We start from the raw sequence: 12,287 nt of genomic DNA on the forward strand, positions 1-12,287 counted from the left end.
AAAAAAAAGACAAAAAAAAAAAAAAGACAGAAAAGCAAAATCTGCAGAGAGCACAGGTACTGCAATCAGCTGTCAATAACTTAACTCTAGCTATTCAGCTCCTTCAGGTCATTACATTTGGTCATAGAATTCTAGAATGGTTTGGGTTGGAAGAGACCTTAAAGATCATATAGTTTCAACCCCCCCCACCATGGACAGGGACATCTCACACTAGACCAGGTTGCTCAAGGCTCTGTCCAACCTGGTCTTGAACACCTCCAGGGATGGGGCATCCACAACTTCTCTTAGCAACCCGTTTCGGTGTCTCACAGCCTTCGCAGTGAAGAACTTCTTCCTAATGTCTAATCTAAATCTCCCCTCTTTCAGTTTAAAGCCCTTGTCCCATCACTATATGCATAAGGAGTGCAAGCTACACATACGCGTGGGATTTTCTATCAGAGTACAGCCCCTTCCCAGTCTTTCTCCAATAGTGTCACTTCCCAAAAAACTTTGCTTATCCCAAAGGAGGCTTCAAAAGCCTCACCCACGTCCTACCTTGGTGAGGGTGGAGGGGAAAGTCACCTTGTGCAGGTGGAACTGGGGCATACTCTGGAAGGTAACTGTGAGCACGATGCCCAGGCAGCCTCTTCTGCTCTAAACAATCTTCGATTGGTAATGAAAAACAGGTAATGAAATCACAGACCCAAAAGAGATCCCGTAACAAATCAGCAAGCACTATGAAATGATTTGGTTAGTATCTGTCAGTCACAAAGTCAGAAACTAGTTCTTCACTCCTGAATACAATTGGTGAATAGTATACAAATCTGCAAAATGATCATAGCTTAAAAAACTGAGGCAGCCTAAAATTCAGTGGAAATACCGATTTTCCATTCTTACCAGTTTACAAGCTAAAAAACTACCTAATTAGCTTAAGCAAAGATTATCATGCTGCAGCCACTTAATTATCTGGACACCAAGACAAGGATGGCTATAAAATTAGAACAGATTTAATTTCAAGTAAAGTTTGCAATGAAATGAAGGCTAGAAAGGGAAACAGTGACAAAAATTCTTGTCACCATTATAATCACTCTCATTTTTCTGTGCACAAAAACTCATTGTACTGTTTGCTGAATTAGAAACATAGAGAATAAATGATGTAAGGTCCAAGAAGCATTTACTCCAAATCTTCTAGCCATGAAAATTTTGAAATTTTTTTTTCCAGAAAAAGGTAGTTTTGGATGCTTTGGACCTCACAAGTTTAACTAAACTTGCTTGAGGTACAAAATTTTCTAGTTTCTTAATCTTTTACTATTATGGTAAAACCCTTCAAACAATCTTTCATCCAGTCACTACTGTTTGCTGCTTCTGCATATGAGATTTACAAGAGCTTTTAACTACTAGATTAATCTTCCTTCTATTTTTTTTTTTACTTATACTAGATCTTCTAAGATTACACAGAAAAAAATAACCAAGAGATTGTGCAATTTTCTTCCATATTTCTGAACAAGTATATTAAACAGCAGTTCAGTCTTCTCTCCTATGGGATGTATTATGAAAAACTTACCTAATATGTGAAAACTTCTCATCTGAATATTCAAGATTGGAGTCACGGAATAATTAGTGACAACTTTTGAAAGGTTTTTCTTTTATACAGAAAGGTCACCCTGATAAAATTAGCAGTTGGCTTAAAATAAGGAATGGTGGGAAGAAGGCAGTGGCAGAGCTGCTAGTGAAATAAGATGAGATAAACACAATATTCTGTGATTCAATAGGCTGAGTTTCATTACAAACAAAGAAGGTTTAGAGCTGAAGAGAGCACTAAGACAATCTTCATGTTGTCAACACTGGAGACTGCAGATACTTTAGATTTCTTCCTGAGCTCTTCCTGAGGCCTACAGGTGTTCCGCAGGTGTTAGAGGTATTTTTCTACAGAAAAAGAAAAGCCAATAACTAACAATTTGTCTCAAATTTACCATCCCAGTGTCTGATTTCATGTTCAGAAAGACAAAATGAGCCAGGATAACACTTAAAGTTGGGACAATGTCCGAACCATTGTTTAGAAAAACTACAAAAAGGTGATTGAGGCTAAAACAATCAAATACTCCACATGTACCAGAACCATTAAAAAAAAAAAAAAAACAAAAAAAAAACCACAACAAAAACAAAACTAAAAACAAAACAGGAAAGAAGCATGGGAAAATGCAAGAATACTAAAGGGACTCCAAGGTCAATGTGTATTTGGTAGGCAGTGAAAGCTGTCGGACCTGTGGGCTCACAAAATTAATCACTAAAAACCACTAAAAAGGAGAAGATGGATAACGAACATTCATGAGCAACAATTTCAAGCAAATACAACACTTCTCTAAAATTATATTTATCTCAAGAATACTGATTAAGGTTACTATTCTCTATGAGCTAATGTAATGTATACTCATACGCTGTAGCCTGCAGAAGCTAAATTCACAACTATTTATAAATTCATTTATTACTGAATAATGTTCCAAAGGCTATTCATTTTTATGGTATTCATTTTTATGGTATTAATTTCTATGGTAGAAGAAACAACAATTAATAAAGCAGTAACTGAAAGTGCAACCTGGAACCAAAAACATAAATGCTACTGAAGTGCAACCTCAATCTTAAAACCACAAAACCAAACATTTACCAGTTCCTCAATTTTTCCTGTTATTTCCCCAAGTACTCTGGAACACTGTCGAGCTTAAAATGTCACATTCACCACAATGAATCTTCAGGCAATTTCCAGATGCTGTCAGATGCCTTTTCTTGATCTAAGATAAAGCATCATTCACCTTGTTTGCTCTTGTAGAGGGATTATAAGCAGGGAACAAGGATTAACACAGTTCTGAAAGTCAGGAGAAGGTTTATGCAGTTGTCAGCTAACCAAAACACAGAATTAATCCACACATTCTACATGCATGCTGTCTCGATAAAATGGAGAATGACTAAAATGTATGTTTTTCAGTGACTTCTACCCTGAAGTATGCTTCGGGTTTTTTCCCCCATTGCATGTAGGTATAATGTTTGTATGTATCTATATCACAGGCTGACATTTTCAGGAACTTTATTATTAAAATTAATTACCCTATAATTCAGAAAATTGAAGGGTTACTGTTATTTTTATGTACGTAGGTGAAGATTTTCTGAAGACGGGCTCCTGGTTCTGAGACTAAAGCATATGTTTATGATTCTTTTATTTCTACGTATCTATCTTAAAACCTAGTAATTCTGTTTATATTTGGAAGGTATGAAGCAAAAAAAATTCCTGTGAACAAACTGGTGTACCTCAGCACAGAAAAGAAGGTATTTCAATTTACAGCTCGAGAGGAGTTACTACTCCCACTGTATGAATCCACTGCTTTTTAGCAGAAGAATATCATTCTGATGCAAAACAATGCTAACCCACAGACAAACAATACCAAGATCCTTCCAAGAAAGGGAGACCCTAAAAATACTTTTCAAAGATGACCCCATGAATATTTAAGCAATAAGAAGTTGGACATTACTGTTGATAAGAGTATTTGGTGGGTCAGGTTTTTTGATAAATGAGAGGAAGTAATACATGTTCTTAAGGCAGAAGAATCAGACTGATTTGGGCATACAGATACAGGTCTTGACCCATCCTGTCCACAGGCCAAAGCAACAGGCACTATAAGGAAAACTCCCCTGAAAAAGTTTGGAAGATCAAGCAGTGGCGCGAAATTAGAAAACTGTGAGAAACGGCTGTAAGGGTTGTCAACTGTATCTTCTGAAGTAATATCTGAATACCCACGGTTTTCATAGAAGGATAAGCAACAGGCACCATCATACAGATCCTATTCAAAAGAAAAGGAGTCTACCAGGAAGCCTTTCAGCAATAACGAGGATTCCCAGTTAAGGGGAAGTCTTTTTCAAGTAGGCCAAGGAAAATTATCCTGAAGAAGAGATGTAAGACTTCTCTAGACATTTAATAATATGGATATCCTCTTGCAGCTAAGTAAAATAACAAAAAAAACCCAAAAAAAACCAAAACACAACAAACCCAAACCCTGCTTTGCTAACAGAAAAGGTCACACTAAGACATCTTGCTTTAAATGCAATGTAGAAGTGGAATTCCTCACCTATCAACAAAATAATAGGTATGTCAGGATGGGGACTTCAAAGGACAGATTTTCTTCAAGTTCCCAGGCTGATGAAGATGTCTCCAGAAGTGATTCTGCTCAACTCAGATATCAGCTACTACTGTATATCAAAGTTTGTCCTCTTCCTTGGCACATAATTTTTGCCATTCTCATCACCGAAATTGAAGCAGAAAGACAAAAACTTGAAATCAAGGTAAAGGTGGTCAACACCAAAAATTTTCCAGGGATTTCTTATCACACAGTTCATGCAGTGGAAATCTTTGTGGTTTCTGTCTTTTGCAATATAAACAGATAGGTAACATAAACATGGCTTAAAAATTCAATCATATCTGTTGCTATCAAGAGTTAAGGCAATCTCGGCTGATTCTGACCTTTTTTGTGCAAATCGAGCCCTGCACTTCCAAAGTCTATTACTATCATAATAGCTACAGGAGCAATACAAATAATGACATCTGTTATCCCTTGAAGAAACTGAAGTCTTTTACAGCCACTGGAGTAATCAGAGCAATCTGCACCCTAATGCAAGTAATTTATACGTACCTATAACATTCTGTAATGTGCTTAACTGATGCACATGGGAAAATTCATACTACACCAAATGGCACTCACATCAGAATGGCACCGTGTAGAAAATCTTGACTATACATATTTTCCAAGAGAACAGTTAATAGTATTTAGGTTGAACACTCCAGTGAATTATTAAGATGGCCACATAAGTTCAAGGAATATTTTAACTTTATTTTTCTTTTTAGGTTATTTCAAGTGCTCAGTAACTTGGTCTAACACATGAAAGTACCAAAAGCAACAGGTTATTCCACGTCAAATAAATATATGGTGAATAAACCAATTTCCTTGATAACACTATAAGAACATTGTAATTCTAAAGGTATCTTAAGAAATCAAAATTTTAAACTGAGCATATGACTGGCTCTCATCAGTCCAGATTAGACAGTTTTTCCATTTATGAGTCATAAATTATTTTTCTTTTAAAATCCTAGATGCTAAAAGTGCTGTCCTAAATCACAAATGTAACTCTGTGATTCAATAATATTTTGAAAACTAGGTAAACTACATTTTGAAGGAAGACCCTTGAGATATTATATAATGTAAAACTAAGTTGTCTCGCATTTTAACTTTATGTTACTATCAGCTTAAGCTTTAAAGTCTAATTGTAGATGACATAAAACCAGATATAACTTTTTATAATTCTTCTTGTTCAGGGGAGGTTTTACAATTATTTCAGGCTTTGTTTCAAGCAATGTATGCTTTTTAAAAAGCCTATGGTGCATGTGTAAATAATTACAGTAAAATCTACACTCTTTTTTTATATATATCAGACAGATCTAGTACACTATGTTTTTCAATATAGAAGGGGGATAATTCAACTCTTAAATAATTAACTTTTAAACCTGAAGCTATTTTATGTCTTACCTGAAACTTTCTATTTTGTATTAATAAAAACCCAAACATCTGACTTCAGACAAACCCTTCAAAAGAATTATTTTATTCAAACATGCTAAGCTCTTCCCTATAGCAATCATAGTACATTGTAAACACAATAATAATTTAACTTCATAATGCTGTTAAAAAATCAGCCAGGAACATAATCTACTTTCCTACCTCATCAAGAGGATGACTAACAAATTAAAATATCAGAGGAAAACATAGGTAAGCAGAAACATAATTGCTTTGACTGCAACTTGGAAAAGTGTAAAAAAATTAGGACAGACCTCAAAATCTCTGCAAAAAATCCTATAAGTTTTTTGATGATCATACATTATTAAGCTTTTTGATATATTTCCTGTTCTTCTCTGTTTGTCCTAGAGTCTTGTGTTGCCGCATTAGGTCTGAGGAAAAGTGCCAACTACCAAATCACAAGAAGCGTTCCCTACAGCACCAAGATGTTTTCTCATTTAAGTACTGACCTGATCTGACCCCACCTCCTAGCGCTGACAGAATCAGATCAGAAGGTGATGTGACTGCTGGCTATGAAAAGCATGATGCACGAAGGCAAGCACATCAGCCTGTAGCTCCTTGCTGTGTCGATCTACTTTAATCAACTTCTAGTATGTTGTAGACATTTGTTTCTGGTTGGATATTTTTGGTATTTCTATTTATGTAGTTTTAACTGGGAAGAATAAAGTTTTCAATGGTATGAAGGCATATTAAACAACAGGTGTGTTCTAATCCCGTTTCAAAACTGAATCCAGGAAATATTTTATTCTGTAATCCTAAAATATTTGCATTTTATCTAACTGAATCCAAGCAAAAGATATTTTTAAAAGATGACACACAAAGCTCCCAGTTTAAAAAAAAAAAAAAAATAAAAATCTTGTAATGAAGATTTGACAATAAATCCTTCAAAGAACATCTTCCAGCCTGGTACAACATGTGTTCCAGAACAGCTTTAGAACTATCCAGAAAACCTTGCTTTCCTCAGAGAAAAAAAGCAGATAATTCTCTCTCCCTCCAATCTATGCAAGATGTAAACACAAATCTTCATTCCAAACTTTTACACATTTGACAATTTGAGATCACTTAACATAAAAAGCTGGACAGAGCTTAACTGGACCTCTGTCCTCATGAACCATAGCATAGAATGCCATGCCATTCTGCTGTAAGAAATGCCATAGACAGCCAAAACATAGTTGAGCTAGAGGCTCTTAGGAGGACTGATCAGATTAATTATGACATAATTTAGGTCCTATTATGTCATGAGTTCTTTAATGGAGGAAAATAAACTGATTATGACCTTAAAGATCACCTGGAGATGACAAAGTGATAGTAGATGGATTTATCCTTAGTATATATAAAACAGTCTTGGCACCATGTAAGCCTACGTATAAGCTAAGGAGACTTGAATTTTTAAGCTGCAAATCTGAACTTCGTGGGGGAAAAAAAACCAACAACAACAAAGAAAAAACCAAACCAAACAAAAAAACAAAACAAAACAAACAAACCACCACAAAAACCCCCACAAACAAACAAAGCAAAACAAACAAACAAAAAGAAAACAAAAAGAAACACACAAAAAAAAACCCAACCCAAAACTCACAAACCCAAACAACCAGTCCCTCAAAATACTGATTCAGGAAAGGAAAATGCCTTATTCAAAGAACTACGTTAGCTTGGTGAATTAACCTTGTCAAGTGATTTGGGTTGCTGTAATAAACCTCTCAGAATGGTGCACATATGAATTCAGCATTACATTGCTTTCATCCTTTGAAGTTTTCCAAGTGTGAATGGAGAATGAACCCCACATTTCATGTTTGAGCAGGGACACACTGGCACACATTCAAAGCCTGCTCCTCTTTGCAGAAAACAATTAACACTATTAGGTTTCACAGTAATCACTGCGTAACAAAAAACCCACAATCTATTCTCAGTGTCTAATTTTCTTAAAGAAAAAATAATTTCAGAAATATTTTCCTTCACTATAGACTTACATGAAATTACTTTATTTCAATTTGCATGTGGAAAGAAGATCATAACTGAATTTTTGAGGTCAGAATCCTGAAGCTTTGGAACTGAACTTCCAATTCTGGAAGTCTCCACTCTTCAGCCTGGGGCTCCAAATTCGGTTTTTGGTTGGAAAGTCACTTGATCTGTCACTCCGCACCACTGAAAAAGAGTCTGGCTCCATCATCTTTATACTTTCTCTTCAGGTATTTATATACATTGGTAAGATCCCCTCTAAGCTTCCTCTTCTCTAGCCTAATGGCCCCAGCTCTCTCAGCCTTTCCTCAGGAACTTGAGCTATTTGATGAGGTTTTTCAGAACTAGGATGGATCTTAGTGTGTCAGTCTACTGGAGGAATAGAAAAGATGGAAATAATTCTCCTCTACATTCTTGTGAATGAGTTTGGCTCTTTAGTGAGAAAAGATATTTACTTCTTTCATAAGGTTTTTTTATGACACAGATCTAATGAAAAGTGAGGCAGAATGCTACTATGAGGTAGTAGAAATGCACAGCATTTTTACAGAAGAAGTCCAACAGTTAGTCACACAAAGTCATAACAATGCATGGTTAACAAACAGAGAGGACGAAAAGACCAGAGACATCATTCAAAACTAGGATGTGACTATTCACTGCACTGCTAGAATTTCTGTTTTCAAACCACAGCTGACAGCCACACAGGAAGCCTGGACCCCAGACCTGCTGTTGGAGAACATTATCTAGCAGCAGTCAGACAGAGTGAGCGAGTGCAATTCTTAGATGCTGACAGTCAGACTACTGTTGAGGGAGAAAAATTTCCTTCAAGCAGAGCTGGTGTACAGCACTAACACCTGGGAGAAGATATGATTTTTATAATTTTGATTTTCACTAGAACCTCAGAAATATTGACACTAAAAAGAAATGGCTTATTTTGCCTTGGAATACATGAGTAAAAATCACAGATCTCAGGCAGGACAATCTCTTGTAGATTGAGCCAAACTCTGAAATAAGACGATGACAGTCTTAAATAAAATGCCCAGAAAGACCACAGTTCTGACTGACCAGAGGTCTGGCTGCTTCTTTTCGTTCCTTGGGAAATAAAGTTCAAGATGATTCCTACAGAGTTCGCAGCAAAAAGATAAGAAAAGCTGTCTTGACAAAAGCTGTGATTTAGACAAGTAAACTATTCTGCTGAAAACAGCCAAACCCTGTCTCTGAAAGAACACAGAGAAATGCTTTGTCATTCTTTCTACCTGTCTTGCATATGCTTCTGCTTTCTGCAAGCGCGCAATTTACCTTTCTACAGTCTTGGATACAGAGGGGCACAAAGAGAAAAAGTAGCAGATATTTTTAACCAATCTGAAGGTAGAATTCTTTCTCCTCTGACTTTGTAGCAGGGGATCTGTTAGTTTCTGGTACTAGAACTTGGAATAGTAAAGAATTTTAACGTTTTCTGAATAATTTTTAAAGTTTTATCTGCCCTAAAACCAGAACTCTGCACGAGTCCTAGGGTAGATGATGCATGATTTCTTTCCCCAAAATTAGAGACAAGAAAAAACACAGATTTCTAGACAAGTGGGGAAATGAACTTATTAGACACAGCCTATCATTGGTCTACAGCAGATAGAGATGGCATTATCAACAGAAATTCAAGTGTTTTTCCTAGCAGATGCACCAGCTACTACCTTTAACAACAATACCTAAACATAACACAAACATGTTAATCAAGCAGTCACGGTTTCCTGGTGATGAAGTTGTAGGAAGAATATACAACAATACTATTACTTGCCAGCCAACTCAAATAATGGATATATAAAAAAAAAAATAAATAAAATAGAAGAGGGTTAACAGCTCTTCCTCATTTGTCTCCCTTTGACAAGAAGAACACAGTTCCTCTTCTTTCCTTGACCTGCATGGTTGTTTTGAGCCAGCATAGAGATAATGGTGCACAAGGACAGACTTCAAATGAGTACTGAAGTTTAGACTGAAGAACAGATGTCATGGAAAACAAAACATGCATTTTTGCCAAGTCTACTGAAGATCTCAAAAACATGCACTGGTTTGATCTTAGGTTGTACTTTTGCCTTTCAATAGCATCATCGATGACAGGTGAAAATTCCGGTACTCCGAAGCTCTCAAAAGACAACCACAAGGATAGCATTAAGGGGAAAAATAAGAGGGAAAACAAACAAACAAACAAACAAACCCACCCCCACCTCCCCCAGGGGAAAAAAAAAAAAAAGAAAAAAGAAAAAAAAAGGAAAAATGCATTAAAGGGAAAAATTATCCTAAAAGTCTTCTTGGAGCATGTCAGCATAGAGAATAATCCTGGTAACATCAAAGGCTTTTGCCAGCAGACAGCCATTTATAAAGGTGGATGAGTTCAGGGTTTCCAATTTTCCCACTTTCCAACAGAGAAAGTGCATAAACACATTTTAGCTAGCCCAGACAAATAAGGAGCCTCAGCACGAGCATCAGTTTCCCATATGACAAGCTAATACTCTGAGGGAGCATCTTCTGAAATCTTTATACAAATCAGGATTAAATATGATCCCCCTAAGGTCTCTCAGATAGGGGAAGGACACCCTACATTAATTAACCCATGTTGCTCTAAAATACCAACATTATGAATAGAGAGCAAAGGAAAGATCTAACCAGAACACATCAAGACACTGTTTCTTCCTCTTCTACCGTAAACTGTCTACACCTCACAAGCTAATTTGGTGATTTATTAAATCCTACCAAACACACAGTTTGTATCAGTAACTTTGCAGAAATAATTCACATATTCATTCAAAATTACTCTCTCCTATATAAACACAGCCCAGGCTGGAGAGGGGATCTTATCTCCTGGAAAAAGAGTCAGCATCCAAGTTATGCTGGTGGCAATGTATAGAACTATCAAATCAAGTGACCTGAGGCTTCAGGTACAAGATTTTCCTCTTTATTTACTCCTAAACTCCGTTATCAGCACACCCAAAAGACGCAAACCTCCAAACCACTTCTGCATCCAAGTGACATGTTCCACAAGTGTCAGCACACACCCGGGAGGACATCCACAATAAAAATGTGAGGATGCACAAGAAACGGGAGATAAGATTGAAGACATAATACTCTCTGTCCTCCAGAATACTGGGTTAGTTTCTGGAAAGTAATTCTCAAGAGAGATAACAAAAAACCAAAATATAAAAACCTAAAGCTCGCCAGAAAGCAGAAGTCCTTTTAAAGACAAATTGGAGCTGAATGACTGAGATTGTTCAATTCAAACACCAGACTACTAAAAGAGGCCCCAAGTGATCCTAATTACCCTCTTCTATTTCAAAAACCGGTTTGATAGAACTGAGGGACAAAACACTGAAAACGAGCTCTCATGTTTTCAATGCACAGTTAACTGAGGGTGGGGGAACGGGAAGGGGGGTGTGTGTGGAAACTGTGAGTAAATTTAAGACTATCCATTTATACTGGAAATAAATTATGTCTAAACATGTAATCATATAAAGAAATCCTACTGAAGGTTTGTAGATTTTTGTTTAACGAAAGGAGGTAAAACTTCACAGCAGAAGACAAACTAACTGCTAGTTGTAGAAAGAAATTTTCTAAATGAAAATTAGCTGTCCATTAATCTAATATTGGTTTATATTATTATAGATAAAGAACTGGTCTCTGACTTAAGAATTGTAATTCATTTCTTCCTGATTGATACTTAAAATTAGAATGTCATCCAAAGCATGCTAATGATATAAAAGTTCTCATAATGAAGAGTACTAATAATATCACCATATAGCATGCAATATATGCTGCTTAGTCTTTGTAGCTATGGAGCTGTGCTCACGGAAGTTCAATTCTTTAAATATGTCAGATATTCAGACACAAGACCTGCTTTCACGAATGAGATCCCATACTTGTAAAAAGACTCTCAATCCTCCCTAGAACATCACAAATGCCTCAGCATTCGGACAGTACTTGCCAAGCCTATTAAAACACAAAACATATGATTTTGGGGTTTTTTTTTTGCAGTACAGCAGCTGAGTTTGCTATCTTCAGAGAGAAAATTTAGTAACACCGATTACTGTATTATATAATCCCACTTTCGCACCTGCACTCTATTTTAAAAATCCATTCTCCTATTACTTCACCTTCCTACTATGACTGCTTTAAATATTGAGAACTAACATGCCTAGGTACCCAAGTTTAGTCAGGAAAAGTATGGGATGATGATATTTAAATGGTACCATGTTGCTTTTAGAAAAAGCAGCTAGTAAAACACTGACCACTGCAAGTCTAATCTTACTATTAGAAACAGCCATGCTGCTTTTAAATCAAGCACTCTTCTTCAAGCATACTAACATTTCTGCATAGCTTTCGCACGTAAGCAGCATGCAAAATTCTAACTTAATAAATCTCTAAAGCTTTAACATACTTAGAACTATATTCAAAACAGGAGAAACTCCCGTATGCTGGGCCACGGTACCATACAAATCAAAGTACATGTTCATGCAAATTAAAGTCATTATATTCTTTCTCTCTGGTTTGCTGACTTTTGACACATTGTTTGGTTTAGTACTATTCTGAATAATGAGTTCTGTCACATTTTGGCCAAATGTAGCACATTGTAACAAAACTGAGAAGACAGTGAGTAAAAAACTGTTACCACAGGAAAACATAAACAACTTCCCCAGTTGTAGCTCAAATCATGTTATTCTTGTGCCATAACAAGTCCTACTTAAATGAAGG

This window comes from Nestor notabilis, unplaced genomic scaffold (genome assembly GCF_000696875.1).
Source record: "Nestor notabilis isolate BGI_N333 unplaced genomic scaffold, ASM69687v1 scaffold20458, whole genome shotgun sequence".
NCBI lineage: Eukaryota > Metazoa > Chordata > Aves > Psittaciformes > Psittacidae > Nestor > Nestor notabilis.